Source organism: Pristiophorus japonicus, chromosome 19, assembly GCF_044704955.1.
Source record: "Pristiophorus japonicus isolate sPriJap1 chromosome 19, sPriJap1.hap1, whole genome shotgun sequence".
NCBI classification, from domain to species: Eukaryota; Metazoa; Chordata; class Chondrichthyes; family Pristiophoridae; genus Pristiophorus; species Pristiophorus japonicus.
In genome coordinates this window covers 51,591,068-51,611,659 of record NC_091995.1, presented here as the reverse complement: position 1 = coordinate 51,611,659, position 20,592 = coordinate 51,591,068, and positions in this window count along the sequence as shown.

Here is a 20,592-nt window from a genome sequence, read left to right as displayed (position 1 = left end):
TGCTGCTTTTGTTCTTGTTCTTTATGTAGCTGTAGTAGCGTTTTTCAAATTGAAATTGTTTTGTAAGTTTTGTAACTTTACAACTTATAAGGGATCTTATGGTTTTCAATTGAACTTATAGTGTAAATGCTCTCACATTTTTTCGTATCTTATTTAATTTTGCACCTAAAAAGTGATCCTGAAGTTTAAGTGTTCTTCAGAGTGTAAGATTTTTCACAATGAAATTGTTTTGTAAGTTTTGTAACTTTACAACTTATAAGGGATCTTATGGTTTTTAAGTGATCTTATAGTGTAAATGCTCTCACATTTTTTTGTATCTTATTTAATTTCGCACCTAAAAAGTGATCCTGACGTTTAAGTGTTCTTCAGAGTGTAAGATTTTTCACAATGAAACTGTTTTGTAAGTTTTGTAACTTTACAGCATATAAGTGATCTCAGGGTTTTCAAGTGATCTTATAGTGTAAATGCTCTCACATTCTGTAAATTATTTAACTTTGCATCTAAAAAGTGATCTTGAAGTGTAAGTGATCTCAGAGTGTAAAGTTTTTCACATAGAAAGTGTTTTGTAACTTTTGTAACTTTACAAGTTTATAAGTGATCTTAAAGTTTTTAAGTGATCTTCAAGAGTCATATTAAAAAGTGTAGTTTGATACAACAAATATTTTATTAGAGTGACGTTAACTTTTCAATAAAATATTTTTTCATTAAAACTGTTTCATGTTCCATTAACACAACACAACGTAGGAACAACTGCAAAGAATAAACATGTCCATATGCAAAAGTGGTCGCAGAGCCTTCAGGCATCAGTAGTTGAAGCATTCACGGATGAGCTGCTGGCGCAAGTCTCGAGCAATCGTTAAAGGGGCACGATGGACGGCCCTCCTCCGACCTCGTGCTCCGGCATCAGGCACTTGCATGCTTTCCTGTTTGTCGTTATCATCCACATCCTGGTCTTCCATAATACTATCATCATGCACTGGACCCTCACGTCGGTCTTCGGGTTCCACTACCAGCTCCTGCTGCCTCATGATGGCTAAGTTATGAAGCATGCAGCACACAACAGTGAAGTGACCGACAATCTGAGGAGAGTATTGCAACTGTCCTCCGGAATGGTCCAGGCATCGGAATCGCTGTTTCAATATGCCAATGGTCCTCTCAATGATGCTGCGCGTCGCAATGTGCGCCATGTTGTATTGACGGTCAGCTTCTGTCCGTGTCACGCGTAGGGGCGTCATGAGCCAGGTGGTCAGGCCGTACCCTTTGTCTCCCAGTAGCCAGCTCTGCCCTTCTGGCTGCTGCTCAAACATGTCAGATAGAACGCTGTCGCATAGGATGAACGCATCTTGGGTGCTGCCAGGGTATCTCGCGTCGACTGACATGATGCGCTGCTTGTCGTCACACACGAGCTGCACATTGATAGAGTGGAAACCTTTCCTATTTCGGTACTGCTCAGATTCCTCCAAGGGTGCTCGCAAGGCTATGTGGGTACAATCAATGCAGCCCTGTACCTTTGGGAAGCCGGCAATCCTGAAGAAGCCCACAGCCCTCTGATGGATCGCTTGTGCGGTCATTGGGAAATTGATGAAGTCATTCCTTCGCGCATAAAGTGCAGCCGTGACCTGGTAAACGCAGGCATGTATTGCACGTTGAGAGATGGCACACACATCTCCAGTTGTAGCCTGAAACGATCCCGAGGCATAGAAAGAAAGTGCAGCTTTTACCTTCACTTCAACAGACAAGGCAGTTGTCCTTCTGCTTCTGGGCTGCAAATCTGCTCTCACCATATCACAGATCTCAGTGACAACTTCTCTGCGAAATCGCAGCCTTTTCACACAATCAGCCTCGCTCATGTCCAGGTACAAGCACCTGGTTCGATATTGTCGACGTGGGTAAGGTCTCCTGCCCATCAACCTACAGGCTATGACGTTCCTGGCGCGGTGAGCTCCAATCAATTCTCTCCTATGCAGTGAATTGATGGCAAACCATTGCATAATATATGGTGTTGACAATGCAGCACCCATTCTGCAAATTTAAATATAAAACTCTCGATGTGGCTGCCTCTCCCTGTCCAAATGGCCTCAGTCCCCCTCACAGCTCGAAGGCTGCTGCTGTATCTTTGGCTGCCGGCCAGCCACTGACGCCGCCCCTAAAGCGTGGCCGATTGGCCTCAAGAACCTTAATGAGCTGCGTGTGTCCTGCGTTGATTCTTCGGCTGCTGACCAGCCACTGACGCCGCTGCAATCCCATGGCCGAATGGCCTCAAGTCTGTCCGGGTGCTGCATCTTCGCGGGGAATGAAGGCCTGCCTCAAGCACCGCAGCTCAACTCTAAGGCTGCTTGCTGCCACTGCCGTCGAAACACTGACGCCACGCCGCTGCCTGAAAGGCCTGCCTGAAGCACTTTCAGACAGGTAGGAACATGGTTTATTTAATCTTTTCTTTGCTTATAAATTTTTATTCAGGTTGGAATTATTTGTATAATATTTGTATAAGTATAACTAAGGATTGATTATAGAATTTAATGACTTCGCTTCCCCCCCTCCCCCCCCACCTCCCCCCCCACCTCGTTCCCTACACCTAATTTATAACCTGCGCCTGATTTTTTAAAGTGTAGATAAGGTTTTTTCAAGCGTATAAAAATCTTCACTTACTCCATTCTAAGTTAGTTTGGAGTACGTTTTCACTGTGGAAACTTTGAAATCAGGCGTCAGTGGCCGGGCACACCCCATTTTGAAAAAAAAATTCTGTTCCAAAGTGAAACTGTTCTACCTGACTAGAACTGCAGAAAACTAAATGTGGAGAATTCCGATTTCTAAGATACTCCGTTCTACACAAGTTGCTCCTAAAAATCAGGAGCAAATCATGTGGAAACTTGGGGCCCTAGAGTGCTGCGTACAGTTTTGGTCTCCGTATTCAAGAAGGGATATGCTTGCATTTGAGGCAGTTCAGAGAAGTTACTCCAGGTTGATTCCTGAGATTAAGGGTTTGACTTATGAAGAAAGGTTGAGGAGGTTGAGCTTATACTCATTAGAGTTTAGAAGAATAAGAGATGATTTTATTGACACATGTAAGATACTGAGGGGGCTCGACAAGGTCGATTCAGAGAGGATGTTTCCACTTGTGGGGGAATCTAGAACTTGGCGACATAGTTTCAGAATCAGAAGTCGCCCATTTAGAACTGAGATGAGGAGGAATTTCTTCTCTCAGAGTCGTAAATCTGTGGAATTCTCTGCCCCAAAGAGCTGTGGTGGCTGGGTTATTGAATATATTTAAGGTGGATTTAGACAGATTTTTAATTGATAAACGAATGAAGGGTTATGGGGAGTGGGCAGGAAAGTGCAGCTGTACCCAAGGTCAGCTCAGCCATGATCTTATTAAATGGCAGAGCAGGCTCGAGGGGCCAAATGGCATACTCTTGCTCCAGTTCTTATGATCTTTACTTCTTAAGCTATAATGGCCACTGGCCATCTGCGCAACTCCTGCTAACTTCTCTTTTTCTATCACAGGAAAATATTAGATTCACGCAAAAGACGTTAGTGGGATTGTTGGTAATAGATTAGCATGGATAGAATATTTATTAATGGACCGAAAACAGAGAGTAGGAATAAACAGGTCATTTTTAATATGCCAGCCTGTAACGAGTGGGGTACCGCAAGGATCAGTACTTGCACCTCAGCTATTTACTGTCTATATTATTGACTTAGATGAAGGGAACGAGTGTAATGTATCGAAGTTTTCTGATAATACAAAGCTAGGGTACAAGTAAGCTGTGAAGAGGACACAATTAGGCTGCAAAGGTAAATATATATTTTAAGTGCCTAGTCAATAAGATGGTGGATGGAGTAAAGTGTTGGTAAATGTGAGGTTATTAACTTTAGTAGAAAGAACTGAAAAAACATAATATTTATAAATGGTGAGAAACTATAAAATGTTTTTGCTCGGATCGAATTCGGTGTCCTCATAAGGAAACACAGACAATTAGCATGAAGCTACAACAAGCAATTACGATGGCAAATGGCAAGCTGGCAGTTATTGCAAGGGATTTGGAGTACAAGAGTAAAGAAGTCTTACTATAATTGTAAATGGCTCGAGTGAGTCACACCTGGTGTACAGTGCACAGTTTTGGTCTCCTTATCTAAAGAAGGTTACCCTTGCCTTAGAGGCGATACAACAAATGTTCACTAAATTAATTCCTGGAATGACAGTGTTGTCCTACGAGGAGAGATTGAGTAGATTGGGCCTATGTTCTCTGGAGTATAGAAGAATGAAAGGTGATCTCCTCAAAACATAAGATTCTGAGAGGGATTTAAAGCATAGATGCTGAGAGGCTGGAGAGTGTACAACCAGGGAGGATCATCTCAGGATAAGGAGTTGGCCATTTAAGACTGAGATGAGGAGGAATATCATCACTAATAGGATTGTGAATCTTTGGCATTCTCTACCGCAAAGGGCTGTGGACGCTCAATCATTGAGTAAATTCAAGGCTGAGATGTATAGGCGTTTGGACTGTAGGCAACTCAAGAGATGTGGCGCTCGGGCAGGAAAGTGGAGCTCAAGTCGAAGATCAGCAGTGATCACCTTGAATGGCTGAGCAGGCTAGACGGTTCGTATGGCCCACACCTGCTCGTAATGTTTTGGTTCTTCTGATAAGGCTGAAGAAGACAGTCCTTATTCTTTCTTCATCCATCTCCAGTCATCTTTTTTTAACAATCACAGAAACACCAGTCCAGAAACAGTACCCGGCAGTGCGTAGTCTGTGATAGTGAGGGTAAATCTTCAAGCACCAATCATGAATAGAATTTTGGAGATGGAGATGGCACGTGAGTATCTGATCGCTGTCATCTGGAAGGGCAGCAGCTCCGTGAACTCATCTGAGAAGCCTACTGACTTTAAGGAAGGATTCTATCAGAGGATCAAATGCATGAAGGCGGCAGATGGGGAACTCCATTGGAGAAGGCCACCAACTACACTTGCGTTATCGTGGTCAATATTGAAAAGCAATGCAGTCAACTCTGCAGCATATGGAACTCCGCCATCAGAGTCATTATTATCACTTACGCCTTTTGTAAAAGAAACTATGGTGGTCGTCTGAATAGCTTTAGAGATCAGAGCACAGTGGTTGCACTCTCAGTGAGTCGACTAAATGATACTAATTTCACTGCAGGTGGAAGCAGATCCAAAGCCCTGAATATTTGGCCTGACAGGTGAAAACATGCAGGATGATGCTATATTTCAGTTTAGTACAGCCAGTCACCCATCCTTCGGTCGCTTCGGAGGCCACTACATTTGGGAATCATTCGAGAGGTGTAGGTTGACCTTACTTTGGCATTGAAGATGCAGATACCAGCTGATCTCTCATGATTCTGCCATAAGGCAAAGGCCACTTCCATTCCGGGTTGCTTTCACTCTTTCTGCAAGACGTCAACCATCCATCTCTGAACCTACTGCCACTGAGGGAACGGAACAGACAAGTAAGATGCCGGACATTAAATAGTAAGGAGTGAAGTCACCAAAGCCGGGCACAGTGGAAGTAAGAAAAATATAAATATCATAAAAAAGTGTTATTAATGTTCCACATCTTGGACAGATGTATGTTCGACATCTTGGGGAGTTAAGGGTTAATAGACGAAATTCTAGGTATCTTGTAGCAACAGGTGAACAGAAGGGTTTTGAAGTCACCAGCGAAGAATGCAAAGCTTTTTTTCTGATATGTAAATTGTTTGTGTAAGGAAATACGTGACAGTAATAACTACGTGTGATTAAAGTGTAACTTTCGGGAATAGGGTTAATAAACATAGAGCAATCTATTCGCTCGTGCAGAAATATAACAGTTAATAAAGCCTATTCTTGAAAGTGATTCACAACAGTTAGGTCAGGAAGTCCTTTTTGAGGGAAATAGCTTTGCAATAAGCAACTACAAATGTTTAAATGAGACACTGTCTTTAAAGGATTTGAGAATAGAAACATCATGCGGTCTTGTCTATGATACGCACATGTGATGTATGCAAACTGCGGTGTGTAAAGAAAGGAGCAGGTTTTCAGCAGTTTTTCGGAGAGCTCGAAAGAGGCAGAAAGCGAAAAGCTTCTCCCGCTGTATAAAGTTAGGCCGATCACTGTACATCAATAAAATGTGTTCCATACATCTACCATCAACTGCCTCTTGTTTATTTGAGACGTGCTGCTGTGAACCATACAAGGACAGAAGTGGAATGCTAACATTTACCACTGAAATGTGTTGTTGTGACTGATTACTGAGATTGGTCCAATATCAAGGAGAAATACCATGGATTTCTGACATGGTGCTGGAGCTAAAGGGTCATCAGTGAGAATGTGATTCAGATCAAACTGTTGTCATGGGGGTCACTATAATGTTAGGACTGTTAATGCTGACGATTTGGAATTTATTCAGGTGAAGTTGTTCCGAATCAGATGTTGTCACCTACCTGTACATGACCAGAATCCCAGACTTGTTCCCAAGCTCTGCCTTCTACTCTGGCTCTGTGACATCAGTCTACTGACACTGATTTCTTGTGGCATCATCTTGCACCTCTTCGGAATCACTGCAGTGTTTGCAGCATTGTGTAACATGCTCCAGGTCTCCAGGCTGTAGGAGATTGTGATGACCAGTCCCGCAGGCTAACCAGGCATGTGACATGTGCTCTGACCTGTGAATCAGTAGGAGCAAGAATTCACATCTGAGTCGCACCAGGAGTGCTCGCATTTCCACTAGCTTGGGCTGCTCCGTTCCCTGATCATGTCCTTCATCCATCCACTTACCTTGTGCTAGGAAGCGGTTCCTTGAAGTTCCAAAGCTGCACCCTGGTTTTACCAGCCGGGCAGCAGCTTGGCACCGACTTCCCCGCAGTTTTGGGGAGATAACCGGCAGACAGCTGACTAGTTATTCCCGGACGTCAAAATCGGCAGAGCCGTTCCGCTGCTACTCCCAAACACACGCGCCGCTCACTCTCCAACATTCCTTGGTCTGTCGTTTGTGTCAGAACATCAGTCAGAACTAAAGGCATGAAATTCTGAAACGTGATGTGTACAGTGTATAAAAACTGAAAGAATTGCATGTATATAGCGACTACCACGACCACCATACGTCCCTGCAGCCAATAAAGTACAGTCACTGTTGTAATTTAGAAAACGCACCAGCCAATATACGCACAGCAAGCTCCCACCAATGTGGTAAAGACCAGAGCTTAAGATAGTTTTAGTGATGATAAGTGGGGGATAAATATTGGCCAGGACACCGGAGAGATGTTTCGTGCTTTTCTTCGAAATTGTGCCATGGCATCATTTATGCCCACCCGGAATGGCAATGGGTGCCTCAGTTTAACGTCGCATGTGAAAGACGGCAGCTCCGATACGGTAGCGCTCCCTCAGCTCTGTGCTGGAGTGGCAGCATAGATTTTTGTGCTTTAATGTTTTTACATATTAGCTCCTTCCAATAAAAGCTAGTTTAATCGTTCTCCAATCAGATTCGTTACATCTATCGATTGTTAATCCATGTATATTAACATTGCAAATAGATTGTCTCTTCAAAATACAACTAGTTACATTTATGCTTCACGACTTTCCAAGCAAAGGCTTGGATAAAGACTATTATAACCCCATAAAAATTAAATTATGTTTATTTTTACACACACTGACAGGTATGCACAGTTAACGTCATCACTGCCATGAGAAAAATGGGGTTTTCTGAATGAAATTTCACCATCACGTATGGCTACGTGTTTTAGAGGGTTTACTCAAATGATATTCGGATGGTTAAACTGCCCATCTAACTGTTAATCCCTTTTTTCTTTACCTCCAGCAAGGGCTGTTAATACATCCAGCAATCTAACATTTCTGTACATCTGTGGGGCTGCTCAGCTGCATGTTCTTTGCGTATCTGTATTGTCTTCGATCTCACACATAGCATTGATGTATCTTAATATAAATTATCCATGTTATAAGTTATAAATGCTAGGGAAAATTCTTGATGTAACTATGATCTGGAGAAAGCGAATCCATCAAAATATGCGCCTTTGTTTCATCAAGTGCCTCGCATGAATCTATCAGTAAATATACTCCGCTTCAGCAGTCTTGCACCATGACTGCAGTAATGGAGATGTCAAAATATTTTGTTTATAATATATGATGATAATAATATGGTGGAGCCCTTACTCGTTTAATGGGCAAAATTATTGCAAAATAACTGACCAGTAGCAGAAATTATAACTCGTCCCTAATCTGTTTGTTCACATGATTGTAATTAATGAGAACTATTGTGTAATGCTCTTGTGTCACGAGAGTTTTATCTCAGATATAAATAAGAGCTTAGTTTGAAAGCAAACATTTGCCTGTTCAGAACATTTACAGGTAACGTCGCTTCTCTGCGAATATGGGACAGCTGGTAATCATACATATAGAAAACATTTACTATCTGATTCTTACAATAGTTGATCTTCCTGCTAAGCCGCTTATAATCAGTTAATGCTTGTCTTTAACAGTGCTTCACTGTGTCACTGTTGCTGCTGTCGGTGTTACGATATTAGCTGTTTGTTTTGATGTGTTTGATTTGCAGAGATGGAGTACTGGCATCAAAGAAATAACTCAAATGTCTCCAAGTTTCTGTGATTTTATTAATGTAACAACCTGAGTGGAAGCACATCTTATTCTGACTAAATAACTTCAGTAATTTATTGAGGATGTCTCGGCCTTGGTCGTCAGTCTTGTAGTTCTGTGTCTGGGGCAAGTATGAGTATCGATCGAGTAGCCAAACCAACAATTCTTAAAGGGATTCCCGCAGGCTGCTTAAGACAAGGCAAATGAACTTTGTTATATTTTTTGAACCCAGGAGAAACAAAAGATTGTACTGGAACCACATGTACACTCTGGTCCACTGTTGTTGTATTGTAGCCTTCCTGGGATTATTTCCCGCCCGCAGACTTAACAAGATGCCAGATTAGCATCGAAGCTGACTGGTTCCCACCTGGTGAGCTGGCCAGCAGCGTGTAAACAAGGCTGAAAGCCGGGCCTCATCTGGTATTTGTTGTGTGCACTTTTGTTGCAACTCAAGGTTTTCGCTGTATTTATACTTTAACTCGAGACTATAGTGTAGATTTTGGTCTTTACCACCTGGTCATTTGTAATCACATTGGTGGAGTGCAGAGTGGTGTGGATGAGTTAATCGAAATGTAATTTGGCTATAATGGGTAGCCAATTAGCGATCGCCAGATTTATGCCATTGCTGAAGACTAATTTCACGTCCATTTGGGCACTTATTTTCCGAGTTGGGACTGGAGCAATGAGTTTTCTCACTGTTACTGGCCATGGGAATCCCTGGGTATTTGTGTTGGTGTCAAGCCAGGTCATTCATCGCTGGCAACTACTCGGCAATAGAACTAATAGAGCAAACTGAAGTGCTCGATACTGTAACTGTGCGATAAATTATGTTGCTTTAAGTTGGAGTCAGTTAGTGTTCTGAGGCCGCAAAGCAAAATGGGACAAGTGCGGCTAAAGTGCGTCCAGCTGTAGTAATTTTAAATCCAAGGGGCCCAGCGTCGGCGGCAGTCGGGAGCAGCGTCAAGGAGGTCCGTTGGTGAGGCCTATAAAAGGCGTACTTGTGCAGCTACAGGGAGAAGGCAAAAAAGAAGTAGAAAGAAATAAAAAGGTGGCGTCACAGCCAAGAGGGTAAGTAATTGGCTGGTGATTGGTGAGTACTTTTTCTTTTTTCTCTTCTGTATCAGTGAGTAACTTTTAACATTGTTGTTGCCAATTTAAGTGTATCTAAGGGTTAAGTCATGGCAGGAGAGCTCAGTCGGGTGTTATGCTCCTCCTGTACCATGTGGGAACTCAGGGATGACTCCAGTGTCCCTGTCGACTATGTGTGCAGGAAGTGTATCCACCTCCAGCTGCTGACGGTCCGCGTTGCGGAGTTGGAGCTGAGGGTGGATTCACTCTGGAGCATCCACGATGCTGAGAATGACGTGAGTATCACGTGTAGCGAGTTGGTCGTACCGCAGGGAAAGGGTCCACAGCCAGATAGGGAATGGAAGACCAACAGGAAGAGCAGTGCAAGGAAGGTAGTGCAGGAGTCCCCTGTGGTCATCCCCCTGCAAAACAGATACACTGCTTTGGGTACTGTTGAGGGGGATGACTCATCAGGGGAGGGCAGCAGCAGCCAAGTTCATGGCACCGTGGCTGGCTCTGTTGCACAGGAGGGCAGAAAAGAGAGTGGGAGAGCGATAGTGATAGGGGATTCAATTGTAAAGGGAATAGATAGGCGTTTCTGCGGCCGCAACCGAGACTCCAGGATGGTATGTTGCTTCCCTGGTGCAAAGGTCAAGGATGTCTCGGAGCAGGTGCAGGACATTCTAAAAAGGGTGGGAGATCAGCCAGTTGTCGTGGTGCATAGAGGTACCAACGATATAGGTAAAAAAATGGATGAGGTCCTTCGAAATGAATTTAAGGAGCTAGGAGCTAAATTAAAAAGTAGGACCTCAAAAGTAGTAATCTTGGGATTGCTACCAGTGCCACGTGATAGTCAGAGTAGGAATCACAGGATAGCGCAGATGAATACGTGGCTTGAGCAGTGGTGCAGCAGGGAGGGATTCAAATTCCTGGGGCATTGGAACCGGTTCTGGGGGAGGTGGGACCAGTACAAACCGGACGGTCTGCACCTGGGCAGGACCGGAACCAATGTCCTAGGGGGAGTGTTTGCTAGTGCTGTTAGGGAGGATTTAAACTAATATGGCAGGGGGATGGGAACCAATGCAGGGAGACAGAGGGAAACAAAAAGGAGGCAAAAGCAAAAGACAGAAAGGAGATGAGGAAAAGTGGAGGGTAGAGAAACCCAAGGCAAAGAACAAAAAGGGCCACTGTACAGCAAAATTCTAAAAGGACAAAGGGTGTTAAAAAAACAAGCCTGAAGGCTTTGTGTCTTAATGCAAGGAGTATCCGCAATAAGGTAGATGAATTAACTGTGCAAATTGATGTTAACAAATATGATGTGATCGGGATTACGGAGACGTGGCTCCAGGATGATCAGGGCTGGGAACTCAACATCCAGGGGTATTCAACATTCAGGAAAGATAGAATAAAAGGAAAAGGAGGTGGGGTAGCATTGCTGGTTAAGGAGGAAATTAAGGCAATAGTTCGGAAGGACATTAGCTTGGATGATGTGGAATCTATATGGGTAGAGCTGCAGAATACCAAAGGGCAAAAAACGTTAGTGGGAGTTGTGTGCAGACCTCCAAACAGTAATAGGGATGTTGGGGAGGGCATCAAACAGGAAATTAGGGGTGCGTGCAATAAAGGTGTAGCAGTTATAATGGGTGACTTTAATATGCACATAGATTGGGTTAACCAAACTGGAAGCAATACGGTGGAGGAGGATTTCCTGGAGTGCATAAGGGATGTTTTTTTAGACCAATATGTCGAGGAACCAACTAGGGGGGAGGCCATCTTAGACTGGTGTTGTGTAATGAGAGAGGATTAATTAGCAATCTCATTGTGCGAGGCCCCTTGGGGAAGAGTGACCATAATATGGTGGAATTTTGCATTAGGATGGAGAATGAAACAGTTAATTCAGAGACCATGGTCCAGAACTTAAAGAAGGGTAACTTTGAAGGTATGAGGCGTGAATTGGCAAGGATAGATTGGCGAATGATACTGAAGGGGTTGACTGTGGATGGGCAATGACAGACATTTAGAGACCGCATGGATGAACTACAACAATTGTACATTCCTGTCTAGCGTAAAAATAAAAAAGGGAAGGTGGCTCAACCGTGGCTATCAAGGGAAATCAGGGATAATATTAAAGCCAAGGAAGTGGCATACAAATTGGCCAGAAATAGCAGCGAACCCGGGGACTGGGAGAAATTTAGAACTCAGCAGAGGAGGACAAAGGGTTTGATTAGGGCAGGGAAAATGGAGTACGAGAAGAAGCTTGCAGGGAACATTAAGACGGATTGCAAAAGTTTCTATAGATATGTAAAGAGTAAAAGGTTAGTAAAGACAAACGTAGGTCCCCTGCATTCAGAATCAGGGGAAGTCATAACGGGGAACAAAGAAATGGCGGACCAATTGAACAAGTACTTTGGTTCGGTATTCACTGAGGAGGATACAAACACACTTCCGGATATAAAAGGGGTCGGAGGGTCTAGTAAGGAGGAGGAACTGAGGGAAATCCTTATTAGTTGGGAAATTGTGTTGGGGAAATTGATGGGATTGAAGGCCGATAAATCCCCAGGACCTGATGGACTGCATCCCAGAGTACTTAAGGAAGTGGCCTTGGAAATAGTGGATGCATTGACAGTCATTTTCCAACATTCCATTGACTCTGGATCAGTTCCTATGGAGTGGAGGGTAGCCAATGTAACCCCACTTTTTTAAAAAGGAGGGAGAGAGAAAACAGGGAATTATTGACCGGTCAGCCTGACATCGGTAGTTGGTAAAATGATGGAATCAATTATTAAGGATGTCATAGCAGTGCACTTGGAAAGAGGTGATATGATAGGTCCAAGTCAGCATGGATTTGTGAAAGGGAAATCATGCTTAACAAATCTTCTGGAATTTTTTGAGGATGTTTCCAGTAGAGTGGACAAGGGAGAACCAGTTGATGTGGTATATTTGGACTTTCAGAAGGCTTTCGACAAGGTCCCACACAAGAGATTAATGTGCAAAGTTAAAGCACATGGGATTGGGGGTAGTGTGCTGACATGGATTGAGAACTGGTTGTCAGACAGGAAGCAAAGATTAGAGTAAATGGGGACTTTTCAGAATGGCAGGCAGTGACTAGTGGGGTACCGCAAGGTTCTGTGCTGGGGCCCCAGCTGTTTACACTGTACATTAATGATTTAGACGAGGAGATTAAATGTAGTATCTCCAAATTTGCAGATTACACTAAGTTGGATGGCAGTGTGAGCTGCGAGGAGGATGCTATGAGGCTGCAGATCAACTTGGATAGGTTAGGTGAGTGGGCAAATGCATGGCAGATGAAGTATAATGTGGATAAATGTGAGGTTATCCACTTTGGTGGTAAAAACAGAGAGACAGACTATTATCTGAATGGTGACAGATTAGGAAAAGGAGAGGTGCAAAGAGACCTGGGTGTCATGGTACATCAGTCATTGAAGGTTGGCATGCAGGTACAGCAGGTGGTTAAGAAAGCAAATGGCATGTTGGCCTTCATAGCGAGGGGATTTGAGTACAGGGTCAGGGAGGTGTTGCTACAGTTCTACAGGGCCTTGGTGAGGCCACACCTGTATTATTGTGTACAGTTTTGGTCTCCTTACCTGAGGAAGGACATTCTTGCTATTGATGGAGTGCAGTGAATGTTCACCAGACTGATTCCCGGGATGGCGGGACTGACCTATCAAGAAAGACTGGATCAACTGGGCTTGTATTCACTGGAGTTCAGAAGAATGAGAGGGGACCTCATAGAAATGTTTAAAATTCTGACGGGGTTAGACAGGTTAGATGCAGGAAGAATGTTCCCAATGTTGGGGAAGTCCAGAACCAGGGGTCACAGTCTAAGGATAAGGGGTAAGCCATTTAGGACCGAGATGAGGAGGAATTTCTTCACCCAGAGAGTGGTGAACCTGTGGAATTCTCTACCACAGAAAGTTGTTGAGGCCAATTCACTAACTTTATTCAAAAAGGAGTTAGATGAAGTCCTTACTACTAGGGGAATCAAGGGGTATGGTGAGAAAGCAGGAATGGGGTACTGAAGTTGCATGTTCAGCCATGAACTCATTGAATGGTGGTGCAGGCTAGAAGGGCCGAATGGCCTACTCCTGCACCTATTTTCTATTGTCTATTGTCTATTGTCTATTTCTCCTGTAATCATGTGATGGATTTTAGTCTTTACATCCGGGGTGTCCTGCACTGCCTTGGACCAAGCACAAAAAGCCAAATCCGCAGAGTATAGGCTTTCTTAAAAAATAGCAGATTGTTCTCAGCTACTATCTATGGAAGAAATTCGGGCAGGTTCTGTTAACACCTGCGGTCACAGCTGCCAGATTCCCCTTTCTACACACAGAGGTAGAACGGCGCTGTCGTGTCTGCTTCTCACTCCAACTGATGTTCCGTTCCATTTACTTTAATAGAATTTCAAGCCAGGCGTATAACAGACGGCCGGTGCATTACTTCCTGTTTAGCGCTACTTCCCAAAACCAGTTTCTACCCTGCAGTTTCATCCGATGTTTAATACCCAGGTGATTAAGACTACAATCTATCCCACTTTTCGTATGCACGGTAGAAGTAGAGTGACTCCAATAGAATTTCCACTGGTCTTCTCCCGATATCTCAACACAGCTGCGATAAAACATATTTGCAATCCGGGAGAAACAGCATAAATGGTTGAAGTTCCCTCAGGAGATCGGCCGATCCCTCCCCAGTAATTGTATTCAATAATGTTGGGGCAGACACAACACCGCTGATGCAGGGGTCATTTCCATGTTCAATAACGGGATGAAAGTCAGGCGGGGTTTACAATGTGCAAATCGCCGGTTCTTCATAATCTCATCCATGTGGTGACGGTGAACATTTTCCTCTTTGCTCGTCCTATTTGCTCGTTCGTTAAACCAAGAGATATATAGTTCAAATCAATAATAGTCTTTAATCCATCTCTTAGGAGTTTTTTTTAACGTTTATTATTTACAAAAACGGGAGGGAAGAGAAATCCCGCGTCACACATCGAGCGCAGACGGTCGGTCGATAAAGTGGGATATGATTATATGGGATGTCCGTTCAGTCACAAGGGTTTCCAATGCTATGTCTGTACTAATTACAGGACCCAAAGCTTACATTTCCACTCTTGAGAGATTTGGGTCCCAGACAAAACCTATTGCTTTTTACATTATTCTTCTCAGCTTGGACGCCAAAAAAACTTTTTATGCCGTCAAATGGGGGACAGTAATTATTTTGTGGAAAGGTTGTCAACAGGAAACGATAACTCTGTTTACCTCTCCAGAAAAGCTGTTGAGTATTTTTAGCATTATCTGGTCTTATTTCAGAATTCTGGCATCCCGAGTGTTTTGCTTACAACAATAATTATACCTGGATGCAAATGTTGGGCTTAAAATAAATTTACGATCAGTGTTGAGAAATTATTTTAGGAGATCTAAATATGTCGCAGCAGATATCTGGGGGCAAGTTCCTCCCGATATTCAGCTCCATTCGTCGAAGGAAGTGGACATCGAGCGGACACAGAACGGGAGGCCCGCGCATTACCACCCAAGTCAATCCTGGTTCTGTTTGAAAAGCACAGTCATTCTTTTCAGAGCCCCTCTTGATAATAACAGATATTGCACATTACGAATCAACAACATTTCAAATGGGCTTTAAATGTTTGTATCCGAGACAGGCCCGCATCCAAATTTCTAAAAGTAACAGCCACAGCAGACCACAGCATACGGCCAGTGTGATCCCGTGGACTAGTTTCGATCGTCTGGTTGGGTCGGAGAGGAATTTTTCCAGATTTTTTTTCCCAATTGGCCTGGGATTTTATCTGTTTTTTTGCCTCTCCCACGAGATCACCCGGCTCCGAGTGAGGAGAACTCTGCTGTGTGACATCACAGGGAAGGCAGGCAAGTGATTGGTAGTGATTGTGGGGTAAGTTTTACTTTTAAATTAACATGTAGCATATAACTAAATACTAAAAACTAACCTATGTTTAACTAATTTAATAAACTATGTAGGGTAAATACTTGATTAATGCTAAGCTAATTAAATAAATACTATAATGGGAAAACAGGAGACGTGTTGCTGCTGCAATATGTGGGAGCTTCTGGACGTTTTGTTCCAAGGCGATTACATCTGCGGTAAGTGTCTGCGGCTTGACGAACTTCAGCTCCGCGTGGAGGAGTTGGAGTCCGAGCTGCAGACATTGCGAGACATCAGGGAGAGAGAAAGTTGCCTGGAGCCTCAGTCCCTGCACTTGGAACCCTTGTGGACAAGTGTGCAGACTGCAGGATGGATGAGCAGACTGACCAAGTCACCGCAGTGCAGAAAGCCATTCAAGTGGGGGGAGTAAAGAGGCAGGTGGTTGTAGCAGGGGACAGTATAGTTAGGAGGATGGCTAGGGTGTTCTGCAGCTGAGAGCCTGCGTCCTGAAGGCTGTGTTGCCTACCTGGTGCCAGGGTAGAGGACATCTCCTCTGCGGTACAGAAGAACTTGGAGTGCAAGAGGGAGACTCCAGTTGTCGTGGTACATGTAGGTCCCAATGACATAGGTAAGTCTAAACAAGAGGCTCTGCTGAGAAAGTTTGAAAAACTAGGGACTAAATTGAAAAGCAGCACCACAAAGATAATAATCTCTGCATTATTACCTGAGCCATGAGCAAATAGGGTCAATAGAATGAGGGAGATAAATGCGTGGCTCAGAGGTTGGTGTGGGAGAAGTGGGTTTCGATTCGTGGGGCACTGGCACCAATACTTGGGAAATACAGAACTGTTCCGTGGGGACAGACCACACCTGAACTATGCTGGAACCAGAGTTCTAGCGAACCGAATAACTAGAAAGGTAGACAGGGCTTTAAACGAAATAAAGCGGGGGGGTGGGGGTGAGGAGAGGTTGCAGTGGAGAAAAATCTGGAATCCTAAAGAGAAAAGAAAAGGAAGCAATAAGCAATGCAGGAAAGTGATTAAGTTATGGATAACCAGATTATGTCAGGAAGGGCCAGGGCATACAAAGAAAAGAGTGCAATAACAAATATGGTCAAGGTAAGAAAAATAGTGATAAGACAAATAGGGCCATAGTACAAAATAATGTTAAGATGTCTAGTAATGTTAAAAAGACAAATTTAAAAGCATTGCATCTGAATGCATAAAGCATTTGTAATGAGGTTGCCGAATTAACAGCGCAAATAGATATAAACGGATGCAATATAGTTGTAATTAAGGGGACATGGTTGCAGGGTGACCAGGTTTGGGAACTGAATATCCAAGGATATTCGATATTTAGGAAGGTCAGGCAAAAAGGAAGAAACATAGAAACATAGAAACATAGAAAATAGGTGCAGGAATAGGCCATTCGGCCCTTCTAGCCTGCACCGCCATTCAATGAGTTCATGGCTGAACATGCAACTTCAGTACCCCCTTCCTGCTTTCTCGCCATACCCCTTGACACCCCTAATAGTAAGGACTTCATTTAACTTCATCTATGGGTGGTGTGGCGTTGTTGAAATCAGAACAATAGTGCGAAAGTCTATTGGCTAAGAAAATCAAGATGTAGAATCAGTCTGGGTGGAGCTAAGGAGCACCTACACCACTATTCAATGTGTTCATGGCAATCATGCACTTCAGTACCCCATTCTTGCTTTCTCTCCATACCCCTTGATTCCTTTAGCCATAAGGACCACATCTAAGTCCATTTTGAATAATCTAACGAACTGGCTTCAACAACTTTCTGTGGTAGAGAATTTCACATGCTCACAACTTTCTGAGTGAAGACGTTTCTCCTCATCTCGGTCCTAAATGGCTTACCCCTTATCCTTAGACTGTGACCCCTGGTTCTGGACTTCCCCAACATCGAGAACATTCTTCCTGCATCTAACCTGTCCAATTCTGTCAGAATGTAACATGTTTCGATGAGATCCCCTCTCATTCTTCTAAATTCCATTGAATATAAGCCTAGTCAATCCAATCTTTCTTCATATGTCAGTCCTGTCATCCCGGGAATCAGACTGGTGAACCTTCGCTGCACTCGCTCAATAGCAAGAATGTCCTTCCTCAGATTAGGAGACCAAACTGTACACAATAATACAGGTGTGGCCTCACCAAGGCCCTGTAGAACTGTAGCAACACCTCCCTGACCCTGTACTCAAATCCCCTCGCTATGAAGGCCAATATGCCATTTGCCTTCTTCACCGCCAGCTGTACCTGTATGCCAACTTTCAATGACTGATGTACCATGACACCCAGCTCTCGTTGCACCTCCAATTTTACTAATCTATCACCATTCAGATAATTATCTGCCTTCCTGTTTTTACCACCAAAATGGATAACATCACATTTATCTACATTATATCGCATCGGCCATGTATTTGCCCACTCACCTAACCTGTCCAAGTCACCCTGCAGCCTCTGAGCATTCTCGTAACAGCTCACACTGCCACCCAGCTTGGTGTCATCTGCAAACTTGGAGATATTACATTCAATTCCTTCGTCTAAATAATTAATGTATATTGTAAATAGCTGGGGTCCCAGCACTGAACCTTGCGGTACCCAACTAGTCACTGCCTGCTATTCTGTAAAGGACTCGTTATTCCTACTCTTGGCTTCCTGTCTGCCAATCAGTTCTCTATCCATGTGAGGACACTATCCCCCATACAATGTGCTTTAATTTTCCACAATAATCTTTTGTGTGGGGCCTTGTCAAAAGCTTTCTGAAAGTCCAAACACACCACATTTACTGGCTCCCCTTTGTCCACTCTGCGAGTTACATCCTTAAAAAATTCTAGAAGATTTGTCAAACATGATTTCCTTTCATAAATCCATGCTGACTTGGACCGATCCTGTCATTGCTTTCCAAATGCCCTGCTATTACATCTTTAATAATTGATTCCAACATTTTATCCACCACTGATGTCAGGCTGACCGGTCTATAATTCCCTGTTTTCTCTCTTCTGCCTTTTTTAAAAAGTGCGGTTACATTAGCTACCCTCCAGTCCATAGGAATTGATCCAGAATCTATAGAATGTTGGAAAGTGACCACCAATGCATACAATAATTCTTCCTTCCTTAAGTACTCTGACATGCAGACTATCAGGCCCTGGAGATTTATCGGCCTTCAATTCTATCAATTTTCCAAACACAATTTGCTGACTAATAAGGATTTCCTTTAGTTCCTCCTTCTCACTAGACCCTTGGTCCCCTAGTATTTCCGGAAGGTTATTTGTGTCTTCATTAGTGAAGATGGAACCAAAGTATTTGTTCAATTCGTCTGTCATTTCTTTGTTCCCCATAATAAAAGCACCTGATTCTGAATGTAAGGGACCCACATTTGTCTTCACTAATATTTTTCTCTTCACGTATCTGTAGAATCTTTTGCAGTCAGTTTTTGTGTTCCCTGCAAGCTTACTCTCATGTTCTATTTTCCTCCGCCTAATTAAACCATTTGTCCTCCTCTGCTGAATCCTAAATTTCTCCCAATCCTCAGGATTGCTGCTTTTTTTGCCCATTTCTTATGCCTCTTCCTTGGATTTAACACTATCCCTAATTTCCCTTGGAAGCCACGGTTGAGCCACCTTCACCATTTTATTTTTACGCCAGGCAGGGATGTACAATCGTTGAAGTTCATCCATGTGATCTTTAAATATCTGCCAGTACCTATCCACCATCAACCCTTTAAGTATAATTCGTCAGTCTATCCTAGCTAATTCACGTCTCATACCTTCGATGTTACCTTTCTTTAAGTTCAGGACTCTAGTCTCTGAATTAACTGTGTCACTCTCCATCTTATTGAAGAATTCTACCATATTATGGTCTCTCTTCCCCAAGGGGCCTCGCTCAACAAGATTGCTAATTAATTCACTGTCATTACAGAACACCAGTCTAGGATGGCTCTCTAGTTGGTTCCTATACATATTGGTCTCAAAGACCGTCCCTTATACACTCCAGGAAATCCTCCTCCACCGTATTGCTGCCAGTTTGTTTAGCCCAATCTATATGTAGTCTAATGTCACCCAGGATAACTGCAGTAGGTTTGTTGCAAACATCCTTAATTTCCTGTTTAGTGTCTTTCCCAACCTCACTATGACTGTTTGGTGGTCTGTACACAACTGTCACTAGCATTTTCTGCCCCATGGTGTTCTGCAGCTCTACCCATACAGATTCCACCTCATCCACACTAATGTCATTCCTTACTATTGCGTTAATCTCCTCTTTAACCAGCAACGCTACTCCACCTCCTTTTCCTTTCAGTCTATCTTTCCTGCATATTGAATACCCTTGGATGTTGAGTTTCCAGCGTTGGTCACCCTGGAGCCATATCTTCATAATCCCAATTATATATCATATCAGTTAACAGCTATCTGCACAGTTAATTCATCCACCTTATTAGGAGTGCTCCTCGCATTGAGACTCAGAGCCTTAAGGCTTGTTTTTCTATCAATTTTTGTCCTTTTAGAATTATGTTGCAATTTGGCCCTTTTTAATTTTTGCCTTTGATTTTTCTGCCTTCCACTTCTACTTTTCTCCTTTGTACCTTTTGCTTCTGACCACATTTTACTTCCCTCTGTCTCCCTGCAGAGGTTCCCATCCCCCTGCCCTATTAGTTTACATCCTCCCCAACAGCACAAGCAAACACACCCCCAAGTACATCGGTTCTGGTCCTTCCCAGGTGCAGACCGTCCAGTTTGTACCGGTCCCACCTCCCCCAGAACCGGTTCCAATCTCCCAGGAATTTTAATCCTTCCTTCTAGGCAGTCAGAAATATAGGAACATATGCACACAGGGATGAGGAAGGACATCAGGGCTCTCACAAGGTAGCCTTACCCTCTGAGGTAATTTGGGAGAGCTGCTCCTATCTTCAAGTCAGCCAGGATCAGTATATTAGAAGGCACTGCATCACCAAGTTGTTGGTCACAGAACTCTGCTACCTCC